This window comes from Girardinichthys multiradiatus, chromosome 22 (genome assembly GCF_021462225.1).
Source record: "Girardinichthys multiradiatus isolate DD_20200921_A chromosome 22, DD_fGirMul_XY1, whole genome shotgun sequence".
NCBI lineage: Eukaryota > Metazoa > Chordata > Actinopteri > Cyprinodontiformes > Goodeidae > Girardinichthys > Girardinichthys multiradiatus.
This window is the reverse complement of record NC_061814.1, coordinates 39,016,304-39,038,643: the sequence shown is the minus strand read 5'-3', so window position 1 is coordinate 39,038,643 and position 22,340 is coordinate 39,016,304. Positions and strand designations below refer to the sequence as shown.

General features: G+C 38.0%; 1 long non-coding RNA gene across 1 annotated transcript; it reads left to right on the top strand.

Moving 5' to 3' along the window:
- Positions 1–3,854: 3,854 nt before the first annotated feature.
- LOC124859550 lies at positions 3,855–21,295 on the top strand. Its single transcript, XR_007036137.1, has 3 exons — positions 3,855–3,976; positions 20,675–20,708; positions 20,947–21,295. It is a non-coding gene; the product is annotated as an uncharacterized LOC124859550 (long non-coding RNA).
- Positions 21,296–22,340: the final 1,045 nt, after the last annotated feature.

Below are 22,340 nucleotides of genomic sequence, written 5' to 3'. Positions count from 1 at the left end.
TATCATACTGTAGGTTGTTACATCCCACACCACATACGTACATCTTTCTCCATTGATACTAGTAGGTTTTGGGAGCAATAGGAGATATTTTATTGCTGCCTTGACAAAACTCCCTCAGAAATAGCTTTATTCTGCATGACATTTCTGTCATACTTTACCAAATGTTCTCCTTGTTATGGAATTAACTTTCATCTAACCAATGATTTTTCCAGAGGAATGCAAGAATTGGGGCACATCTGCTTCTCTCATGCCATGTGAGGGGAGTAAGTGTGACTGTGTGTGTATGCTGCAATTGAGACATAGTGAATTTGTTGTATGTGACAACAACAATAAAGACATTCAATCAATCTTCCCCACGTTTTATCCATGCAGGGCTGCATTCTAGCTTTCACCAGTGATTATTTTTCAGAGATCACCTTCATTTATTAGTTCTAGTTCAGTATTTATTAACTCACAAGTCACCTCAAAAATACTTCCTCTAAATGGTGTTCCTTTACAGCTGTATCTTAATAAATATGAATATTGTTGATATTATTTCAAGCATTATTTCAGTATTTTCTCCAATTCAAAAAGTGAAGCCCACATTATATAGATTCTTTACACTTAAAGTGATATACTTTAGACCTTTAATTGTTCTTATGTAATATTCAAATTTTCTGGGAAACTGAAAGGGTTTTCACCAGCTGTAAGCCATGGTCATCAAAACTAGAAGGAAAAAATGCTTAAAATATATCACTGTATCTATATCAGTTTTACTTTTTATAAATACATTACTGTACTTAATTAACTTTCTCAATCATTCAGATGCATCTGTGTATTGCTTCAAGGTTATAAATGAACATGTAGGGTGAAGCTAGCTTCATTGAAATTATTTGCCAGACAGTGTTAAAGTAGATATATATTCCACTAGCTAGACCTCCTAATTGGATGAGACGTATTGTTCAGGTGGCGCCTGTGGAAAGTGATGCGTAGATTTACAAAGACACCCTGAAAACATTGTAATTATTCCTGCAGAATATTGCTGTGCTATGATTTCCATTTCCTTGCAGGGGAGAGAGTGTAGTTCTAAAATTTGAATAACTAATTATATCTGAGCCCAATTTAGTAGAGACTTCAAGTCATTATTTTTTCCCTACCAATATCTATCACTGACATTTGGATTTATTTTTAGTCTCTTTCATCTGAATTACCCAACAGCCAACAACACAGGACCTTTTTATTCAGGCCTGTTTAATCAAGGCTCTGAATGTCCTGCCTTTGCCTTTTTTGCAGGGATAAAATATTAACACTGAAGCCTTGACTAAATGATGACATCTTATCAATATATGATGGGTTTAACAGCACAGGGGGAAATAGAAATCCCTAATCTCCTTTTTAATCATGTAGAAAAAAAGTGTGAGATACTGTGAGTAACATTAAACAGATTCATGATAAGCACAGTAGGTATTGTCTACTAGTCAATGGGTTTTGACTTCATCTTCATTCAATAAATAATGATATTTTGACATTTGTTGTGTGTCTTATGCATTTAAGATTAGTTCAGGAACTGGTCAGGAACTGATGATTTTTAATATGTCCTGCTATGTAAAAAGTGTTCATGGAAACGTAATTTTCTATTAGTGACTGTAATTGTTATTTATACAATGTGTTATGCTTATATACTCAAAGACGTCTTGCCAGCATTTAACAAGCATGATAATACATGCTATACATCGTCCATATACAGTAGTGACTACCTGTTTTAAAACTGAATTCACTTATCCACCTTAAAAAACAATGAAAAGGCGGATTGTGATTTATTTTTCTCTAATACTTTAGAATTTTTCAAGTTTTCTTTCTCTAATATATCATATTTGGCATTTAATTGATTGTGATTTCCCCAATCCTTCTCTAAAGTCATTGCTGATGTCTTTCCTTCCTGGTGCATTTAATGATGATCAGTTAAGTGCATTTGATCTGTAGCATCTGGCGTCTAATTTTCATCTTAAGTCCAATGGAAGTAACAAGAATATACTTATCTTTTGTTCTGTATTTGAAAGGTTTTACAAAATTCTATTTCCAAAGCTATAGTCATCATAATGGAGAGCTGACTGTCACGTTGTGGGGTTTGTTATGTGTTTCTAGGATTTCCTTCTTTCATCTCCATAACATTGCCAAAATGAGAAATATCCTATCCAGGAGTGACGCTGAAAAACTAGTCCATGCATTTGTTACTTCCAGGCTGGACTATTGTAATTCTTTACTATCACACAAAATGCAGTTAAAAGCCTTCAGCTGATTCAAAATGCTGCAGCAAGAGTTCTGATGAAAATTAAAAAGAGAGATCATATTTCTCCTATTTTAGCTTCCCTTCATTGGTTCCCTGTTAAATCCAGAATAGAATAAAAAATTCTCCTCCTCACATATAAAGCCCTTAATGATTTAGCTCCATCATACATCAGGGATCTGATTGTTCCATACGTTCCTAACAGAGCACTTTGTTCTCAGACTGCAGGTTTACTGGTGGTTCCTAGAGTCTGTAGAAGTAGAATGGGAGGCAGATCCTTTAGTTATCAGGCTCCTCTCCTGTGGAACCAGCTCCCAGTTTTAGTCTGGAGGACATAACGACCACTTTCACCCTCTTCGCTACATTCTCACACTACTCTCCAATTTTGCATTATTTGCTGTTATTTCAGCTTTTAACTTTGTTCTCTCTTTTCTCTTCCTAGAAGCTACACCTGGCCTGACTCTGTGTCTACCTGTGACACCTTTCTGGAGAGGGGCATCGTCTGAGCTTCTGCTGGCAACAACTTAATGCTCAACCTCTACCGATGATTCACATGGCCCTGTCTTTTAGTGTTTAACCCTTTCTCTCTCCTAGACATGGCGATTGACTGAGCTTTTACTGTAACTAATTATATATGCTCTCTTTCAGACTCTAACATTGAAAACGGGCTCAGAGTTTATCTGTTCTTTCTTTCTAGGTGAAACAACTAAAGGAGCTACATCCATTAACATTTACTTTTCCTTCCCATAGAAAGTACTCCTGGATCAGTGCTTCTTTGTTCTTTTGTGTCTCTGCTCTGTTCTCTCTAACCCCCAGTCGGTTGTGGCAGATGGCCGCTCATACTGAGCCTGGTTCTGCTGGAGGTTTCTTCCTTTTAAAAGGGAGTTTTTCCTCTCCACTGTCGCTACATGCATGCTCAGTATGAGGGATTGCTGCAAAGTCAACGCCAGTGACTGTCCACTGTCTCTACATGCTCATCCAGGAGGAGTGAATGCTGCAAGTCACTGACTGGATGCAATCTGCTGGGTTTCCTTAGACAGAAAAACTTTTATCCAGTTTGAATAAATAACTGAATCTGACTGCACTGTTCAATGGTTAGGATTAACTGGAATGTCTGAACCTGACTGTTGTGAAGTGCCTTGAGACGACATGTGTTGTGAATTGGCGCTATATAAATAAACTGAATTGAACTGAATTGAATTGAAACTGTTTTGGCTGTCTGCTCGTGGTTCTGCATGTGGGTCAGAAAGTTACCTCCCAATATGTCACTGACACTGCCCATTTATTGAATACAATATGCAACAGCATGCAGTAGCTTAGCGATTCCTTCACACTGCAACACCTTATTAATGAGTTCTATCAAGCTGCGAGCTATAACAGAGAATCTGACTGAGCTCCTTCATCTGTCATTATTTGTTGCTCCTAGAGGTAACAGAGCCATCAGTTACTTTAATATCTAATCCAGATATGCCACATTATTGCTCTTTGTGTTTGTTTTGTAGCATTTAAACTGTGGGAATCAGTTCTGGACAGTTCTCGAAAATGGGATCACTACAGAGAATTTTAATCTACATTTCCTGTACCTTTTGTTTTATTTGTTTTCCTGGTGGGGCTGAAGTCCAACTAAGCAGTGGACTGAGGCCGTGACTCCAAGTCCATCGCAGAGCCAACAGAGACATACAACCATGCATCCAAACACTCATCATACAGGTAAATGTAGAGTTGTTTAGCAGTGGAACTGTGGTAGGAAGCCAGAGTAACCAGACATGTTTACATTTAGAGAGAGAACATATGGACCTTATCACAGAAAGGCACCAGGTGAGATTAAAACAATGACTCTCTAGCACCCTTCAGGTTTTTAACCAAGAGACATAACATCAGCTATGATTAATACTGAGGGAGACCATGGCCAACAGAGAGCAAGAGACAAAACTATAACTGCAAGGAGAGAAGAAAGCAAGACAAAAAGGGCAAAATATTATCAAAGATAAAATTAAAACAAAAAAACCTGTCAGCAATGAAGACATTTCTTTAACAGAATTTATTATACCAAAATAGTTTTTATTACTATTTTATTATTATACACATAAACATACATATTTACATGATTCTAACCTGTCTTTTATTATTACTATTATTTTTGTTAAACAAAAAAATGCAGAATTTTTTGGGTTCTTTAATTCAAACATTCCTACATTGCAGCACATTAAAGCCTATCATAATGTTTTTAATTTCCCTGCAGTGTCATCTATCAATACTTTTCCGCCCTTTAATAAAGCAGAAATGAATAAAGGCGCTACATTGTAGACAACTGATTCATCTACACACCACTGATGCCTCTTTTGGCCTCCACTTGTCCAGTTCCATTTTTTTAAGACAACCTGAAGCAAATTCAGCTCTATTAAACTTTTAAATTTCACAGTGTTTTGCATCAAAGGAACTAAAGAAATTAGGAAAATATCTGCATCTCTGTGATCAGATTTTGAGAAGATACTTTAAATATGGCATCAGTCCCATGGTTCTGCCTGGGAGCCCGAGTCTCCAACATCCAGACATTAAGATTTTTTTTATTTCCCTAGTAGTGATCGATCTCCTAACAGAAAATCAAACATAAATGTAAAAAAAACTGAACAAAGAGAAATAATTTAACTATGTCTTATCATTAGAAATGGCCAAGGAACATTTAGATTAGCTTATGAACAAAAACAATCACGAATCAGTCAATAATTATGCGCAACGAATAATGAAAATTTTATTATTATGTTTTTTTCCTTCAAATAGCTAATAACTTAAAAGTGCAACAAACAACTCGTCTGTGAAGGGCATCAGAGGATTCTTTGTAACAGACGTCTTTTTGCTTTTCAATCTCATTGTTTTTTATTGTTCTACTATTTATGTTTGTTGTATTTATACAAGAACATCCAAAGGCTTCATGAGGGACCTGAGTGCAATTAGCATTGTTATAAAACATCCATCAGCTAAAACATGTTGTTTTAGTTAGCATCTGATACAGAGGAGGTTTTAGCTCCGGCAGAACCAATTTCACATCCCCTGAAATGGAAAAGGAGACACACAAAAAATATTTATGATTTATTCATTTAAACAGATGAGCTTGAAATATGTGTTTTTATTGGTTTCTAGGGAAATTTATTTTGGTTCTACTTATTTCAATATCTTTATTTTTATATACTAAAAATATATAAGATTTATTTATTCAGAGTTGTTTCATGAAACCTAATATATTTTTAAACTGTTTCAGTGTTGGGATGGTTTGCCCAGCAGTGTTAGTTTTCTGCCATGCATAGTGTTGCATTTTGGCCAAACGCAATCAATCATCGTGTCCTCTTCCCAGAGCATCTTACTTGCACATATTTGCTGTGTGTCTCAACCCTAATCAGAAATCCCAATGATATATATACTGAAGGTTAGAGTTATAACATGAAAAAAACATAAGAGTTTAAGCATTATGAATACTTTTGTAACTCACTGTATCTTCTCTTTTGGGCACTTCTTAACATCTCTTTTTGAAATAATAAAACTGTAACTAGCAAACCACATGCTAAAGAAATCTGTCAGGAGACGTTTGAATTTATTGTTGGACCCATCAGAAAGCAGCAATTAGGTTAACAAGAGCTCAATAAATACCATTATGAACATGTGCAGACATGTGTAACGAGCGTCAAAACAAATTTATCTTTTAGATGAATATGTTAGAAAAGCCAGCCTTTATTTTTAGTTGTTTTTTTCCCACATGACATATACTTCATGTGGAAAAACCCAATGTGACAAAATCACCAGTGCTTCATTTATTGATAGCCAGTAGGACAGTACTAAGTCTTCTCCTATAACATTTTACAAGGTTGGACTTTACAGATAGAGAGATCTTTGACCATTGCTCTATATACTCTCTCTAGATTGTCCCGAAGCCTGGTTCTCCACATCTTTACATTTGTGATGGTAGTACAGATCCATGTTTTAAACATCGTTTTTTAGAGCTCTGACTGAAAATATGGTCACGTTTGGAGATTTCCTTATTCTCTTTCAGACATGTGATCATAACACATACAATAATGAAAATTTTAGTGCCATGCTCAAAATCCTTGATCTATGACTGAAACTCTGCAGGACCTGATTAAAGTGTTCGAACACCTTCTGTGTTGTTCTGTTACAGGCATGATCTATGGCAAGGGTTAGGACAGATGGTTGTGTTTAGTCTCCGAGAGATGGCTTCTCAGCCTTCTCCAGAGCACTTATACGAGATAATATGTATGCCACACTGTGTAAGTTTCAATTTCCACTGTCAACATGTCTAGGAGGGAATTACAATATTCTTTTATTGTGAGAAATGTATTTATTTTTTTATTTTATTGTCTGAAATTTGTCTGTCATCACAGCACTACAGCTTAGAAACACACAGACACAGGCATCTACATAACTTAAATTGCATGTTCTCTTGTCTTTGCTATTTTGAAGAGAGCACAAGACAAAACAGCCTCTGGGTTACCCTACCCTAGTTATGGATAACAAATTTAAATGTTCCAGTTAAACATCCAGCAGCATTCAGTGACACATTTAATATTAGGATTAAAAAAGGATTTTCCTGAAATGCTTCCCGAACAGCTTCTCACGATATGTTGGACTTTGTGTTTATTCTGTTATCTAGTTGAGTTTCATGCATTAAAACTGGCAGTTTTTACCTTCACAGTTTAGTAGTCTCCTGTTAGTATTAGCTTTATTGGCGAGGTTTGTTTGTACAAACATGGAATTTGTTCCTGGTTTCACAGGCTCACAGCGTGCAGACATTCAATGTAAAGATATAAACTTTAAAGAATAAAAAAAATAAAACACAACTTTGTTTGTACACACAATAATTCTTATTAATCCTTTTAAAAAGACAGGTTAGAATCATGTAAATATGTGTGTTTATGTGTATCAGAGTAGCTAACTACTCTGGCTGTAATGTGTTCATTGTGTTCAAGAGAGAGACAGCCTGGGGGAAGAAACTGTCTCTGTGGCGGCTGGTTTTTGCAAATCGCACTCTATAGCACCGAGCTGAAGGTAAATGTTTGTGTCCAGGTTGATATGTAGGCTAGTCTGGTCCTTTATCATTTGTGTTCTCTTTCCTTCCTGTTTTCTGTTTCTCCTGCATCTGAGTTTCTCTGTTTTATTTTGTCTTTGTAATTTAGTGATCCTCATGCTGAGTTGTGTTCTGTTTTGGATTTTTCTAGTTTCTGGTTACTGTGTGATTAAGTCCTGTTCAGACATACATTAAATCAGCTGCTCCCACATAATTAGTCTTATGTATTGTTTCACAGATCATCTCCCTTCAATGTATTTCCCTTTCTGGTTCAACAAGTGTCTGCTGGTTCATTGTGCTATCATGCCCTCAAGTCGCAGCTGCTTTAGGATTTTTCTCCATTTCCTGTTCTTTATTTCATGTTTTTGAATGTTGGATTTTTGGACTTTGTTTTGTACTTTTCAGTTTCTTTGATAAACATCTTTATTTCTGCTTCCACTCTGCTTTCTCCCTGCCTGCTTTTCGGTTCTTGCAAACATTACCCTAATAAACCACCTGGAATTTAGTGTGTAATGTTTATTATGGAGCCTTGGTGAACCCCAAAGTGCCACTCTTTGCATTAGTTGTTTAGTTGGAGATCCTTTTACCTCCCTTACCATCTTGCTCACCATGCATGGTGCTAAGATATTCATATTTTTTTGCACAGCCTAATTTGTCCCAGTTCCAGCTGTTAAAACGTTTTAATCATTGCACTGACCTTAGATCAATGGTACTACTTGTGGGATACTTAATGCATTTTCTGAATTTAAATGTTGCAATTTTTTCTCAAATTTACAGGGTGTAATGTTAGGAGAAATTATTCCTGGAAAAAAAATTAGTTTTAAAGAACATTTGCAAGTATTTGATGGAAAATAAACCTGTCGTAAAATCAAAACATTGAACAGAATAGAAAAAGAATGAAATGTTGATAACTGAGCCAAAAAGGGAACTTACAGTGAATGTTTGCAAGGAACAAGGAAGTTAGCACTTAACAAATAGTATTTGAGAAAGCAGATATTTATGTAAGGTAAGCGCCATTTATACACAGGGTAATTTGAAGGGGTTTACATGAAAACAGTGATTAAATAAAGACCAAAAAATACTAACTACATCAAAACAGAAAATACAAATTCAAAACTAAGGCATTACAAAAAAGCATGTAACAGGAGACATTAAATACATAAAATTGACAATTTAAACAAATAAAATGACATGATGGAAATAAAATAACAAAGCAAGGTCTTTGACTATTATAGGTAAGCTACAGTAAACAGTAATATTTTCAGTCCTGATTAAAAGGAACCAAATTTCAGGTATTTGTGGAGCTGGATCCAGAGAGAAACATAGAAACCAAATGCTGCTTCCCCGTTCTCTTTACAGAGAATGAGTTTTTGCGCTATTTTAGCTTAATAGGAGTTGTAGTGAATGATTTAAGTAGCACTCATCTATAGCTGTCCCTCTTCGGCTTGAACTCTACAAATGAAACACTTCAAGAGCTAGTGTGCACTCACAATTTTAGCTTAAGTGGATTTTGAAGATAAGAAAACCATTGAGGTAAAAAAAGGAACAATGGGAAATGAAATTCCTGTATATTTAAATCACTCATCTGACTGACATGTAAGAAACTGCTTCCAGTGTGACTAGCTTCAATAGTACCAAAGGATGAATGATTTCCCTCATGTAGATAGAATGAGATTTTCAGAAGCGGATCTTCATTGTGAATTCAACAGGCTGAAGAAAGCTGAAAACCTGCAAAGATTTGCCAGCCTGATCAGTCAGAGATGAAAAAAGCATGATCAACGTTCCTGTAAGAATTCAGAACCGTAATTCCAGAAGGTTTACTTGCACATTCAGAGGTTAGAGATGAGGAAGGAGTACCGTATGATCCCAGGGTGGATAAGTAGAAGGGGGTTGTTTGACTTGCGCTCTGTAATAGTTAATTGATAGAGGACACAATGGCAAGTGAATAGGCTACATGGACTACAATGGTGGTTATCACGTAAACTACTGATTATTTGTGGATGGCCTTATGTTGTGAAAGATTATCAGAGGATTGCTCTGAGAGGATGACTATTCAAGTAAATTCAAAGAAAATTAGAAGTCACAAGATCTAGGTGGGTTCCTGTGGCAAGGAAACATAGACGTAAGTAATGTTTTTTTCTCCAGAATAAATAGAGATGTTTGCTTGATTACTGCATCTAGTTGGCCTTACCTTCCCTACCTTCTTCACCACAATCTTGCAAAGAGGTGAGTTTCACTGATCTTATACACAACCTGGGATTGAATGATGAGAAACAGGTGAGTAGTTGTGAGTAGTTGTGCCAATACTTTTCAAAACATCTTAATACTGTTTCAGGTTTTATCATGATGATTCATTCCGTGTGACTCATTTTGAAAAAATATTATGTCATATGTCCCTTTGTGTAGCCAAACTCTGAACCTTACCATTAGTCCTAATTCTAGCCACCACCAAGTCAAGGCTGAGGTAAATGGCACATCTTGGTTCATGTTTAATTTTAATACCTGCTGCACACTGCTTGCCTTTCTACGGGGTGTAAAAATGTATGACTTTAAATACTCAACAATTGGCATCTGATACTGTAGCAAATTTCAGTTTTATATGCTACAGTGTGTATTGTAGCATGTGGCATTTGATCTCCAGCTAAGCCAGGCTGCCATAGATTGTTCAGACATTTCAATAGATATACTCACATTTGCATGCCAAATGCTTGAAATGACTGATAATGCAGAGGAGTTTTCTGGATAATTGTTCTAGTTATTAGTTGACCATTTTGAGGCACTCATACACTGTGGTCAAGTGATCGTTGAATTTGGAAAAACAACAGTGTGAAACTACAGTATAAGTTCATAGTTTTCTCCCTTACACCCTTTATCCCAATACACATGTGCTATCACAGATGTGACATAATTTAATGTTATACAAAATGTACTTCAAGCATATTTAGACCCACAAAAAAACTATTTTAAATACACCAACCATGTTAAAGCAACTTAAAATATTTATAGGCCAAGGACATGCATTAACATTGTGAAACCGTAGCTAAACAAGTAAATAAAAAACGACTTTTTATTAAATGTAAAAAGTCTTACATGGGCTAGTACAGGCTAAAGTAGTAACTCTGGAATTTCCTCATGAATTCATTCTGTCAAGGTAGTGGTTGGCCTATTAGCTTCTAATTTCTTTTTTTTTTTCATCCTGCCACTGAAATCCACCACAAAATGTAAACATTTAAAATGGAAAATTGAAAACAGGAGTTCACACACTAATAGATTTCCTGCATGAATAAATAAACTCCTGAATAACTTGTATGTGTATGTATTTGGAAATGAAGCATAAGTCTTTATGAAGAATTAAAACTGAAAGCTCACATGTGATTCAGGGGTTTACCTTTTTGTAAGTTAACGCAATAATAAACATGTCCTTTTTTGACACACAGTTCAAAGATGAGGTAAATGATGGGATGTATTTTTCAGCACTTGGCATCTTTAATTCCTCTCTCTCAAACTTCAGGTGCTAAACCATGCTTGAGCATCCTTACACACAGTTGTGTGCAGTACACACAGAGGATGCCTATTATACAATTATTGCACCTACACCAGACATTGACACTGAATCTGTCATTTAAGAAGGCTATCTCAGTCTTTTACATTTCTGACACTTCTTATCATGGTTCATCTGCTTCCTGAATGATGTCCTCCTTGACACATGAGGTGCACTGCCGTTTACAAGATGCTGCCCGTTGTGCTGCCTAAAAGGAATCTGTGGAGCGGAGCTAAATGCAGAGGCACAAACCTGCCATGAGACCACTAACTTGCAGTATCATCAGACGTATACATGCCAAAGTCCTGTCAATCAACTAACTATCTCCTTTAGGAAGTAGAATACAATAGGAGCAAAGTGATGTAGCTACAGAATAAGAGCCTGTCCAATTTCTGTTCTGTCACTCTGCTCAGAAGGTGAATTTGAAGCAATAAGGAGAACAGTGATTTGAAATTAGCTGTAATCTGCTGCCATACAAAAAAGGCAAAGCCTTTAGTTCAGAGTGTTGGAGTGCAATTGTTCAGTGAGATCTTTGGGATTCCTGTTGAGAGCATAATGATGGTCTTCTCAGGAAGTAGTCCTTAAACTCCTTAAACATAACTATCAATCTATTGTTAAAGAGCCCTGTATTGAGTCAGACAGGGACAAATTGCCTGTGATATTTGCCTTTTCCCCAGGTTCTTAGTGATCCACAAGTTAAAACTGTCCATTTCCCTTCAAATGACCATCTTATCGAATTGAACTGATTGATTTTATTGAGTAGCTTCCAGGTTTAGCACCATCATGTCTAAACGAAAGTCTCCCTTCTGTCATGATTCTTGAGTGTTAGCTTTTTTCATTATGTTCTATATTCTTGCCATGTTAGTTACTCCTTTGTGCTTAGTTTCTTTCTGCATTCCTATATTCCTATATTCATATTATTATATGAATGTGTAGATCAGCTTATATAAAGCATTGGATTGTTTATACAAAAGTTCATATTAGGTATTAACCTACAAGAAGTAGACTACTACAAAGCAATAAGCAAATATTATAATTATTATTATTAATAAAATGTTATCACATGGTCAGATTTTTTATTTGTTTAATTCTAGTTTCCGGTCTCTGGCAGCATTTGATTTTAGGAAGTCCAGTTAAAGTTCAGTTTTTATCATTCATTATTTTCCTTTTTATCCTGAAAACATGCTACATGCCTTTATTTCTGTCTGTCACTCATACCTTATTAGGGTTTTATCACAAATTGCCTCTCACCTGGTCCTCATTATCTATGTTGCTGTTAGCACTTAATCAGCTCCTTTTCATCCTTTTTACCTTTACAAAATTATTCAGTTTGTCTCAGTCCAGCCTGCTGTTTTGTATTCAAATTATCTCCCGGTTCTATTTCTTTTTGGACCATTTCTTTCATAGATAAATCTAATTAACAGCACCTTCATTTTGTATCTTTTGAGTTTGCAATGAACACTTTTAGTTTTGAGTTCCCTAGAGAGTTCAACATGTCCTGCAGACCCAGCTCCACCTTTCCTTAACACATTTACATTTTGTACTTTGAAAATCTGAAATTGTGCATCGAACTTGAAATTCAGTCCACCATTCTAATTTGTATTATCTGTTGGAAGTTATTTTGTATATAGTGGTAAAACAACAACAACAGATATCTGGATGAATGGTGAATGTCTTTTTTCTGTACCATTTATCTTTCGGTGCTGTTGTCAATGTTTATCATGTTGCAAAGACAGAGAATTATAATATTCCATTATCCATATGAAACATCATGTTCAGATCCATTTCAAGTACGTTTAAGAAATGAAGTGACAGATAACAGTCCTATCAATACTTTTTACAGTGATTCCAATATAGTATGAAATAAGTCAAGTCAAAGCTGACTACAGTGCTGTGATAAAGTATTTCCTCCCTCACAAATTTCATATGTTTTTGCTTTTTTGTCTCACTTTCACTCATCAAACAAATTTTCAATATTGAAGATAATGCGAGTCAATGGAAAAAGCAGTTTTTAATTGATTATTTCATTGATTAAGGATCAAAATATGTCTGAACAAACCTGGTTCTATGTAGAAAAGTAATTGCCCCCTAAACCTAATAACTGGTTGTTGCTGCCAAGGGAGGAACAATCAGTTATTAGGTTTAGGGGGCAATTACTTTTCTACATATCATCGAGTGTTTGTGATAACTGAGAATGAGTCTTTTCCATTTTTGTGGAGGAAGTTTGGCCCACTGTTCTTTGCAGAATTGTTTTAACTCTAAGCCATTCACATGTGGACTTGCTGGTGTGCTTTGCATCATTGCTCTGCTGCATAACTCAAGTGAGCCTGATCTTAAGATCACAAACTAATGGTTCAACATTCTCCATTATTCTCCTTTCTGCGTGAGAGCAGAATTCATGGTTCCATCAATTACAGCAAGCCGTCCTGGTCCTGAAGCAGCAAAGCAGCCCCAGACCATCACACTGCCACCACCATGTTTGATGTTTTTGTGTCTGAAATGCTGTTAGTTTTACACCAGATGTAACAGAACGCACTCATCATCATATAGTTTGGTAAATGTGAGGTGGTTCTTTTTGTCCAATCTCTTTCGAACCGCTGAATCATGAGTTGTGGCTTTGGCTGAGACGTCTAAGATCCGCTGAGCTTTAGAAGTTGCTCTGGGTACTTTGTGACCTCCTTGATGAGTACCTGATGTGCTCTTGGAGTAATTTTGGTAGGTCATTCACTTCTGGGAATGACCTACCCCCCCACCCCCCACTCTTTCTCATCTCATCTTAATACATGAAATCATCTGAAAACTGTTTTTGGGTTTTAGTCTCAATTTGTTTGATGAAAGTGTCCCGCTGAGCTATTGCCAGATGTTATTTAAGAGATGTTTTTATGAGCCTCTTTCTACAATTGCTTCTTTGTTGATGGTTTTACCACATCAAAGGTCGACCACCGATACCGGCATGTGCATGACACCTCAAAGGGTCGGAAACTGCTAACACCACCATGACTCTCCGCTCAGAAATCAACAATATGAAGTTCACAACTCCCTGGTTTAAAGTGAATGGGTGATGTTTTCAACTCTTTTCTTGACACTTTTGGAACTGAAGGTTTAATTGGTTTACATAAACATTCTAACTTTTATACATTAACATTTAGGTCAAAATATGGCTTTGTTTGCAGGCGTAGAAACTTTTGCTATAGAATTTTACGGGATACATTAAAATAAACCCATCCTCATCTCTGCTGTTATTATATCGGAATGCAACAGTACCACGATTACTTTTTCCCCATGTGCATGATCCCAGTTACAAAACTAACACTGTTATAACTCTTACCCTGCGGCAGATAGGAAAATGTCCCAGCCACTTTATCAGACAAGACAGATGAGCTGAGGTTGCTGTCCATAGCCCTCACCTTCATTCCACCCGCTTCTTCTCACTGCATTCACACCGATGATGAACGATCCCTGTCTCTGTTTTTATTAGATGATAGTTTAAGCACTTTTAGTGATTTATAAGGTTCAAAGTTCCCTATAGGTGAATTATCATATATTTCAAAGAGATTTTTAGCAGAAAGAGAGAGGATAGTTTTTTGACCCAAACATATTTTATTTTTCATGCATGTCCCTCTTGGAAAGCCTTAAACAGTTGTTACCTCAACTGATTGAAACGAGAAACAAGTGTGAAACAAACTGTTCTGGTAAATAATCGCAGTAAGCTATTTTTGTAAAGATAGAAAAGCCTTTAATTAAATTTTTACGCAGAAAACAAAGAGACATTTAATGAGTCTGGAAATTAAGGAAAACATTCATTTTATCACTGGAAAGTTTTATATTAATATTTTGCTATGAATATACAGCGCATTGAAAGAGTATTCACATCGCTTAAACTTTTTTCACATTTTGTCTCATTACAAAGATTAAAAACCTTTATATATTTTGTTAGGATTTTACTACAGTAAGTAGTGCATATTTGTGAACCTCAAGGAAAAGGATCCATGGTTGTCATTTTTTACTATGAAAAATCTGAGAAGTGTTCAGTTCCCCTTTGTCCAACCACATTTTACTGCAATTACAGTTGGAAGTGTTTCAGATTCTGTCTCTCCCAGCTTTGCACATTTCCAGATCGAATTGTTGGCATGTTCTTTTTAAAATGCAAAATAGGTTAAGCTCAGTCAGATTGGGTAGAGTGTTTGTGAACATCAAATTAAAATTATTTTCGTAATTGGGTGTAGGTCTGAATTTTGACTAGGCCATTCTAACACTTGAATATACTTTGATCTAAACCATTTCATTGTGGCTCTGGGTGCATGTTTAGGGTTTTCTGCCCTCCTGGAAGGAGAACCACTGTCTTTTGCAGACGTTTATGGGCTTTGTTTCTGGGATTGCACTGTATTTATCTCCATCCATCTTCTCATCAATTCAGACCATCTTCCCTTTCCCTGCTGAACAAATAATAATATAAATAATAATAATTTAGTATATTTATAATGCACTTTACATTTTAAATCGCAAAGTGCTACAGGATAAAAAACACTAAAAATAACAGCAATAAAAGTACATTAAATACTGTAGAATTATTTTTTTATAAAGGGACATTTTCAGTTCTTAAAGTGTTCAACGGTTTGTGGCATCTTCAGATAGTTAGGAGGAGAGTTCCACAGACGAGGTGCCGCAGAGCAAAAGGCCTTGGGGTTGAAGACAGTATGAGTTAGTACAGAGGAGAGACCGAGGTGATGACTGAGAAGTAAGGAGTTCTTTGAGATAAGATGGCACATTACCATGTATGCATCGATGAGTAAGCTGAGAGCCCTTGTATTCAATCTGGAGCAATACAGGGAGCCAATGGAGTGACTGACAGATTGTTCCCTTTGTTTCATTAGGATCCGGGCTGCACTGTTCTGTATTTAGGAAGTTTCCCACAGCATGATGCTGCCACCCCTATGTTGCACCTTGGTGTGTACAGTGTGTTATTTTTTCTGCCACAGAAAGAGTTTTGCACTAGAGCTAAACTGCTCAATTTTGATTTCCTCTCACTAGAGCACCTTCTATCATATCTCTGTTGCCTACATGGCAAACTGCAACCAGGGCTTCTTTTGTTTTCTGTCAACAATGGCTTTCTTCTTGCCATTCATACATAAAGGGCAGACTTGTAAAGGGCACAACTAGTAGATAAATAAATAATTGATGCTCAGTTTTCAGTTCAGGTGGACTTCTATGTCTACGTAGGTTTGGAGTCTTTCTTTGAAGTTCTCCACAACTTTCTCCCTTAACCTGTCAGCTGTCGGACTTTATGCTGTTTGTTCATTTACGTTTTCTATCAAACCTCTGAGGCCTTCACAGAATAGTTGCATTTATACTGAGAATAAATTATATACACATGGTTTGTATTTACTAATTAGGTGACATCTGAAGCAATCTATTGCACAATATGTTTTCATGTGTTTTTGGGTAAAGGGGGCTTAATACAAATACACGGCACACTTTTCAGATTGTCCTGGTTCAGTTTTCCTTCCACCAAACAATTAGGGTTAAATTTGTTCAACACTATTACGTAAAACATAAAGTACTTTGAAGTTTGTGGTAGTAATGTTGCAAAATGTGAAAAAATTCAGTCAGAATGAATATTTATGCAAGGCAGTGTACACAATACATTTCTGTGGTTTCAGTTTATGCACTTCGCATCAAGTAAAGGTACCTAATTGTGATTATATTTGATTTATGGTGAAGATCGGGGATCTTAATTTGATGTTGCAACTCCTAATGTGGGTTTGAGCATTCCAGCCACGAACAGAGCAGAATGCAGTTTACACAAGCTTCAATGGTTAAAGTTTTAGTATGTTCCCTGAAGTCATCCAAAATATTTGGTGTAATTTATCCTTAAATCATCAGCTCAGAACAGCTCTCGTGTTATCTCTACTGGACTTCTCGCTCATCACATCAACTTCTTCCTTTTGGGACAAAAAGCTTGGCTGTTGTGTTTGGTGCATCGTCTTCTTTTTTCTAGTTTGTCTTTGTCTGTAGCTGACACTTTAATCTCAGCTGTCAATGTGGTTTGACAGTCTTTTAAATATTTATTATATCTTTCATGATGGATACAGAGCCACTGGTGTCATTGTTGCTTCAAAGGATGGATGGGCATTTTCTGGTGGACAGAGAAGAAAGGAAGGACCACTTGAGAACGACAGACATGCTGCTCAACAAAGAAAAGACCGAATTTCAAACAACCTCCCCCTTCAACTTTTTACCCAAACTGGCCTGTATTTCCTTCTCTTTGTTTTTTTGTTTTTGCTTAGTCATTTATTTTGCAAGATGCATTTTTAACTTTTGGGTTTGCTGGTACTAAAACTGGTTGTGATTTTTGGTGCACTGGCAGAGTTTAGGACCATGATGTAAATGCCACTACTCTGATGGTTCCTGTGGGAGACCCTATGCAATTTGTCAATGTAAACATGCATCAGTAAACATAAATGATCAAGGAAAATGACAATTAAATTTGTCAAAAAGCATAAACTCACCGAACTCCTCCCAGGACCGAGTTTTTGTCTCTGCCACAGCCCGGGCCGCGGCACGCTTGGCCTCACGGTACCCGTCAGCCGCCTCAGGAGTCCCACAAGCCGACCACAGCCGATAGGACTCCTTCTTCAGCTTGACAGCGTCCCTTACTGCCGGTGTCCACCACCGGGTTCGGGGATTGCCGCCACGACAGGGACCGCAGACCTTACGGCTGCAGCTACGGGCTGCAGCTACGGGCAGCAGCATCGACAATAGATGCGGAGAACATGGTCCACTCGGACAATATATCTCCAACATCCCCCGGAATCTGGTCAAAGCTCTCCCAGAGGTGGGAGTTGAATACATCCCGGGCTCTGCCAGACATTCCCAGCAGACCCTCACTATGCGCTTGGGCCTGCCAAGTCTGTCCGGCTTCCTTCTCCTCCAGCGGATCCAACTTAACACCAGGTGTTGATCAGTGGACAACTCAGCCCCTCTCTTCAACCCGAGTGTTCAAAACATACGACAACAAAGTCATTGACCTCCTGCCTAAGGTGTCCTGGTGCCAACTGCACTGATGGACACCCTTATGTTTGAACATGGTCTTCATTATGGACAATCCGTGACTAGCACAGAAGTCCAATAACAAAACATCACTCGGATTCAGATCGGGGAGGCCATTCCTCCTGATCGCGCCTCTCCAGGTGTCACTGTCGTTTCCCACATGGGCGTTGAAGTCCCCCAGCAGAATAATGGAGTCCCCGGGAGGGGCACTATCCAGTACCCCCGAGAGGGACGCCAAGAGGTCCAGGGACTCCGCACTACCTTTCAGACAATAGGCCGAAACGACAGTCAGAGACCTGTCCCAAACCCGAAGGCGCAGGGATGCGACCCACTCATCCACTGGGGTAAACCCCAACACGAGACGGCTGAGCTGGGGGGCAACAAGCAAAGCCACACCAGCCCGCCGCCTCTCCCATGGGCCACTCCAGAGTAGAAGAGAGTCCAGCCCCTCTCGAGGAGACGGGTTCCAGAGCCTACGCAGGGCGTGGAGGCGAGCCCGACTATTTCTAGTCTGTATCTCTCGACCTCCCGCACAAGTTCAGGCTCCTTCCCCCCCAGCGAATTGACATTCCACGTCCCTAGAACCAGCCTAAGCATCCGGGTATCGGGCCGCCGAGGTCTCCACCTTTGTCAGTCACCCAATCCTCTTTGCACCGGTCCCTCACGGTTCCCCCTGCAGGTGGTGGGCCCACTGGGGGATGGCCTCTCGTCTCTCGTTCGGGCTTGGCCCGGCCGGGTACCGCGAGGAGCAACCCGGCCACCAGGCGCTCTCCAACGAGTCCCGAACCCAGGCCTGGCTCCGGGGTGGGAACCCGGCTCCGCCGTACCGGGCAACGTCGCGTGCCTCGATTTAGTAGTCTTCATGAAGGTGTCTTGAACCGCTCTATGAACTGTGAACCACTTTAAATTCAATGTAAGACAATGATACTCTTGGCACAAAGAACATACATCAGAACAGAATCATGCCTGTTAGCACAACACAACAAACAGATGGAGAAACTTTATTCAGGATGAGTTCAATATGAGTTCAAGTCCCTCTAAAGATGTTGGAGGTGCTCCCTTCCCCTTATCCAACGGAGACTCTAAAATGTGACAGGCAGGTTTGTTTGATTTATATCCAGCCCCGTCTTCAAGGCAATATGAAAGAAAGCTTCTGTACATCTATTGTATTTCACCCTGGTGATGGGTGTGTGGGGTGAGTTCCAGTAGTGGGGAGTAGAAGAAAACAAATCAAAGTCAATTACAATGATGATTTTTCTTTCTTTTAAATGACTGCATTGTAGATTCTGCAAGTCATAGTAAGTCGGGGATAATGAACATGTTTTAGCTACAAGTCACAAATATTTTCCTGTCAAACTTTTCGTTTCTACCTAAAACTGTGGATTTTATTCAAATAAATAAGTTTTATAGAATAGGATCTTATAGGATCGTGATTTCATTATGTATCTTCTAAATATTCCCATTTATGTCCCATTTATTAACTCTAACCTTCACTGGGATATTTCCTGCTGCTTGGTTTATGCCAAAGTTCAATTCAATTCAATTCAGTTTTATTTATATAGCGCCAATTCACAACACATGTTGTCTCAAGGCACTTCACAACAGTCAGGTTCATACATTCCAATTAATCCTAACAATTGAACAGTGCAGTCGGAGTTAGCATTTTATTCAAATTGGATAAAAGGTTTTTATATCTAAGGAAACCCAGCAGATTGCATCCATTCAGTGACTTGCAGCATTCCCTCCTCCCGGATGAGCATGTAGAGACAGTGGACAGTCACTGGCATTGACTTTGCAGCAATCCCTCATACTGAGCATGCATGTAGCGACAGCGGAGAGGAAAAACTCCCTTTTAACAGGAAGAAACCTCCAGCAGAACCAGACTCAGTGTGAGCGGCCATCTGCCACTGACTGGGGGTTTGAGAGAACAGAGCAGAGACACAAAGAGAACAAAGAAGCACTGATCCAGAAGTACTTTCTGTCAGAAATCTTTGGTTACGAATCTCAAACTTTTGGTCTTTAAGCCCCTTTTTTTTGGGTCAAGTTTTGGGTGCTGAGAACATGAACACCCGGGGCGGGGCCTAAGGAGGAACAATGTAAGACGTCTTCCAATTGGCTGGTGCCAACTGACAGACTACAGGTAGGGGCTTCATTGAGCGGACATTACCAGGAAAGAGCAGACTATAAAGACAATGAGTAGTAAGAAATGTTCACAAAATCACACCATTCAACAGCCAAAGTGTCTGTTTTTAAAGAAGAATATCTTTACACAACTCATGAGGACAGACTATTTGCTTCTCTGAAGCTGCCAATATAATTATATATATTATAACATATTATGTTGTATACCGCAGTCCCGCCAGTAAGGATAGCATGCTGGCTAAAGTTAGCAGCAGGTATAGTATGTAAACTAGACTTGTGTGTAATGTTCGTCTGACTTTGTATTTAAAAATTTGCGCACTTTAATCGAGCTGCATTGAGCATGATAGAATGCTGAATTTAGCTGGAGGCAACAAGTAATAAGTTGTTCTGTGATGCATCCATGTCTGCTAACTAGCTAGCAGCGATCCTAAAGCTGGAAAACACTAATGCTGTGGCACAGTGTGTCGTTGGGACCACACTAATTTACACCTCTGATGCTGAAGTGACTGTAATAACTGCTATTTTTTCTTTCACAACCACATAATCAATGCAGTGAAATATGCGAGTTTTCAATATACATTTTTTTTTCTCAATGCAGAATGGGAAACCTAAGTGGCAGATCACAGACTGAGGTAGGATTTCTACACAATTTTCCTCATTTTTATCAGTATGTATGTGTAGTTAGTTTCGTCATTTGAATGCCTTTTGCTGTGTGATCATATAACAATGGTGTATAACTAAACATACTGTGAACAAATCATTGTATTGAATGCATTAAAATCATGTACTCAAAGTATGCTTAGAATTATGTGTATTTGAAAGTGCTATAACTTTGACCTTATATGTCAACGCATTTTTCTTTTCTTGCAGGAATCCATGGAACAACAGTGTTACGGCCCTAGTTCGTTTTTGGCTGTTCTTGGGATTGAAGAGAGGCCTTCTGTGGGTCCTGGTATCTGGCTTGATTGCTGCCTGCTTATTAAGAACTGCCACACATGCTGCTGCAGCCCTTTCTCTCTTCCTCCTGAGATCTTCATTTGTTTAGTTTGTCTCCTATGTTTAGGTTGTGCAAGATTTGCTTAGTTTGGTTATTAATTTGAATTTTGGGTTAACATGCAATTTGGCTTTTCCTTTTCAGGTTAATTTTACTTTGATAAACATTTTTTTTGTTTAAGTAAATATCCTTCCGGGTCTCCTTTTATGTTAACCCACCATACAAGCCTGGTAGACATAATGGCTATTGCAGAGTCAGAAATAAACTTGTTTCTGTCATTAACACACAGCTATTGAATTTGAATAATTGACTCCTATTTCACAAGAGCTGCAGTGCTGGAGCAGCTTATGTTCAGCTTCCACAGGGTGTGGTAGAGTGTGTACAACAAATGTCTGAGGTTATCAGTTCTTATCTTTTGCAGTTGGAAGGATCTGTAATTTATATAAACAAGAATGAAGAAGGGGTCCAATATGCAATTACAGTGTGTTCAAATAGAAAAGATCATTGTAGATCGACACAGCTGTCTAATCTAAATTAGTTACAAACGACAATATATATATACCCTGGACCCCAAAGGGTTAATCGGATTAATCAATTATTGAAATAATCATTAACTAATCAAGTAATCATTAGGTGGAGTATGCAGACTCTAAAACATGCCATTTACTGAAAGAACAACCCACTCAGAGCAGTGATGCAGCCCTGGATAAAAATGAGGAAAATTGTGTAAAACATTACATCATTCTAGTTCATGTACTTTACCTGATGCTAACTTTATTGTGGGTTATGTTGTATGCATACAACAGCATACAACATATATCGGCAGCTTCAGAGAAGCAAATAGTCTGTCCTCATGAGTTGTGGAAGGATATTTTTAAAAAACAGACGGAAACTTTAGCTGTTGACCGCCGTGGTTTTGTGAACATTTCTTAGCACTTACTGTCTTTGTACCCTGCTCTTTCTTGGTAATGTCCACTCAATGAAGCCTTGACCTGCAGTGCAATGATAGCCTGTCGCTTCAGTCAGTACCAGCCAATAGGAAGACATTTTACATCTTTCCCCCTTAGGCCCGCCCCAGATTTTTATGTTCTCAGCACCTTGAGTTCAACCACAAAAAAGGAGCTTCAAAACTAAAAGTATGAGATTCGTAACCAAAGATTTCTGACATGCGCAAATAAAAGTTTCTGTTTTGCAAATTCTCACTTCATGAGATCAAATAAATGATTTGAATAAAAAAAAGAAACATGTTTTGTAGAAAACATTTACTTTT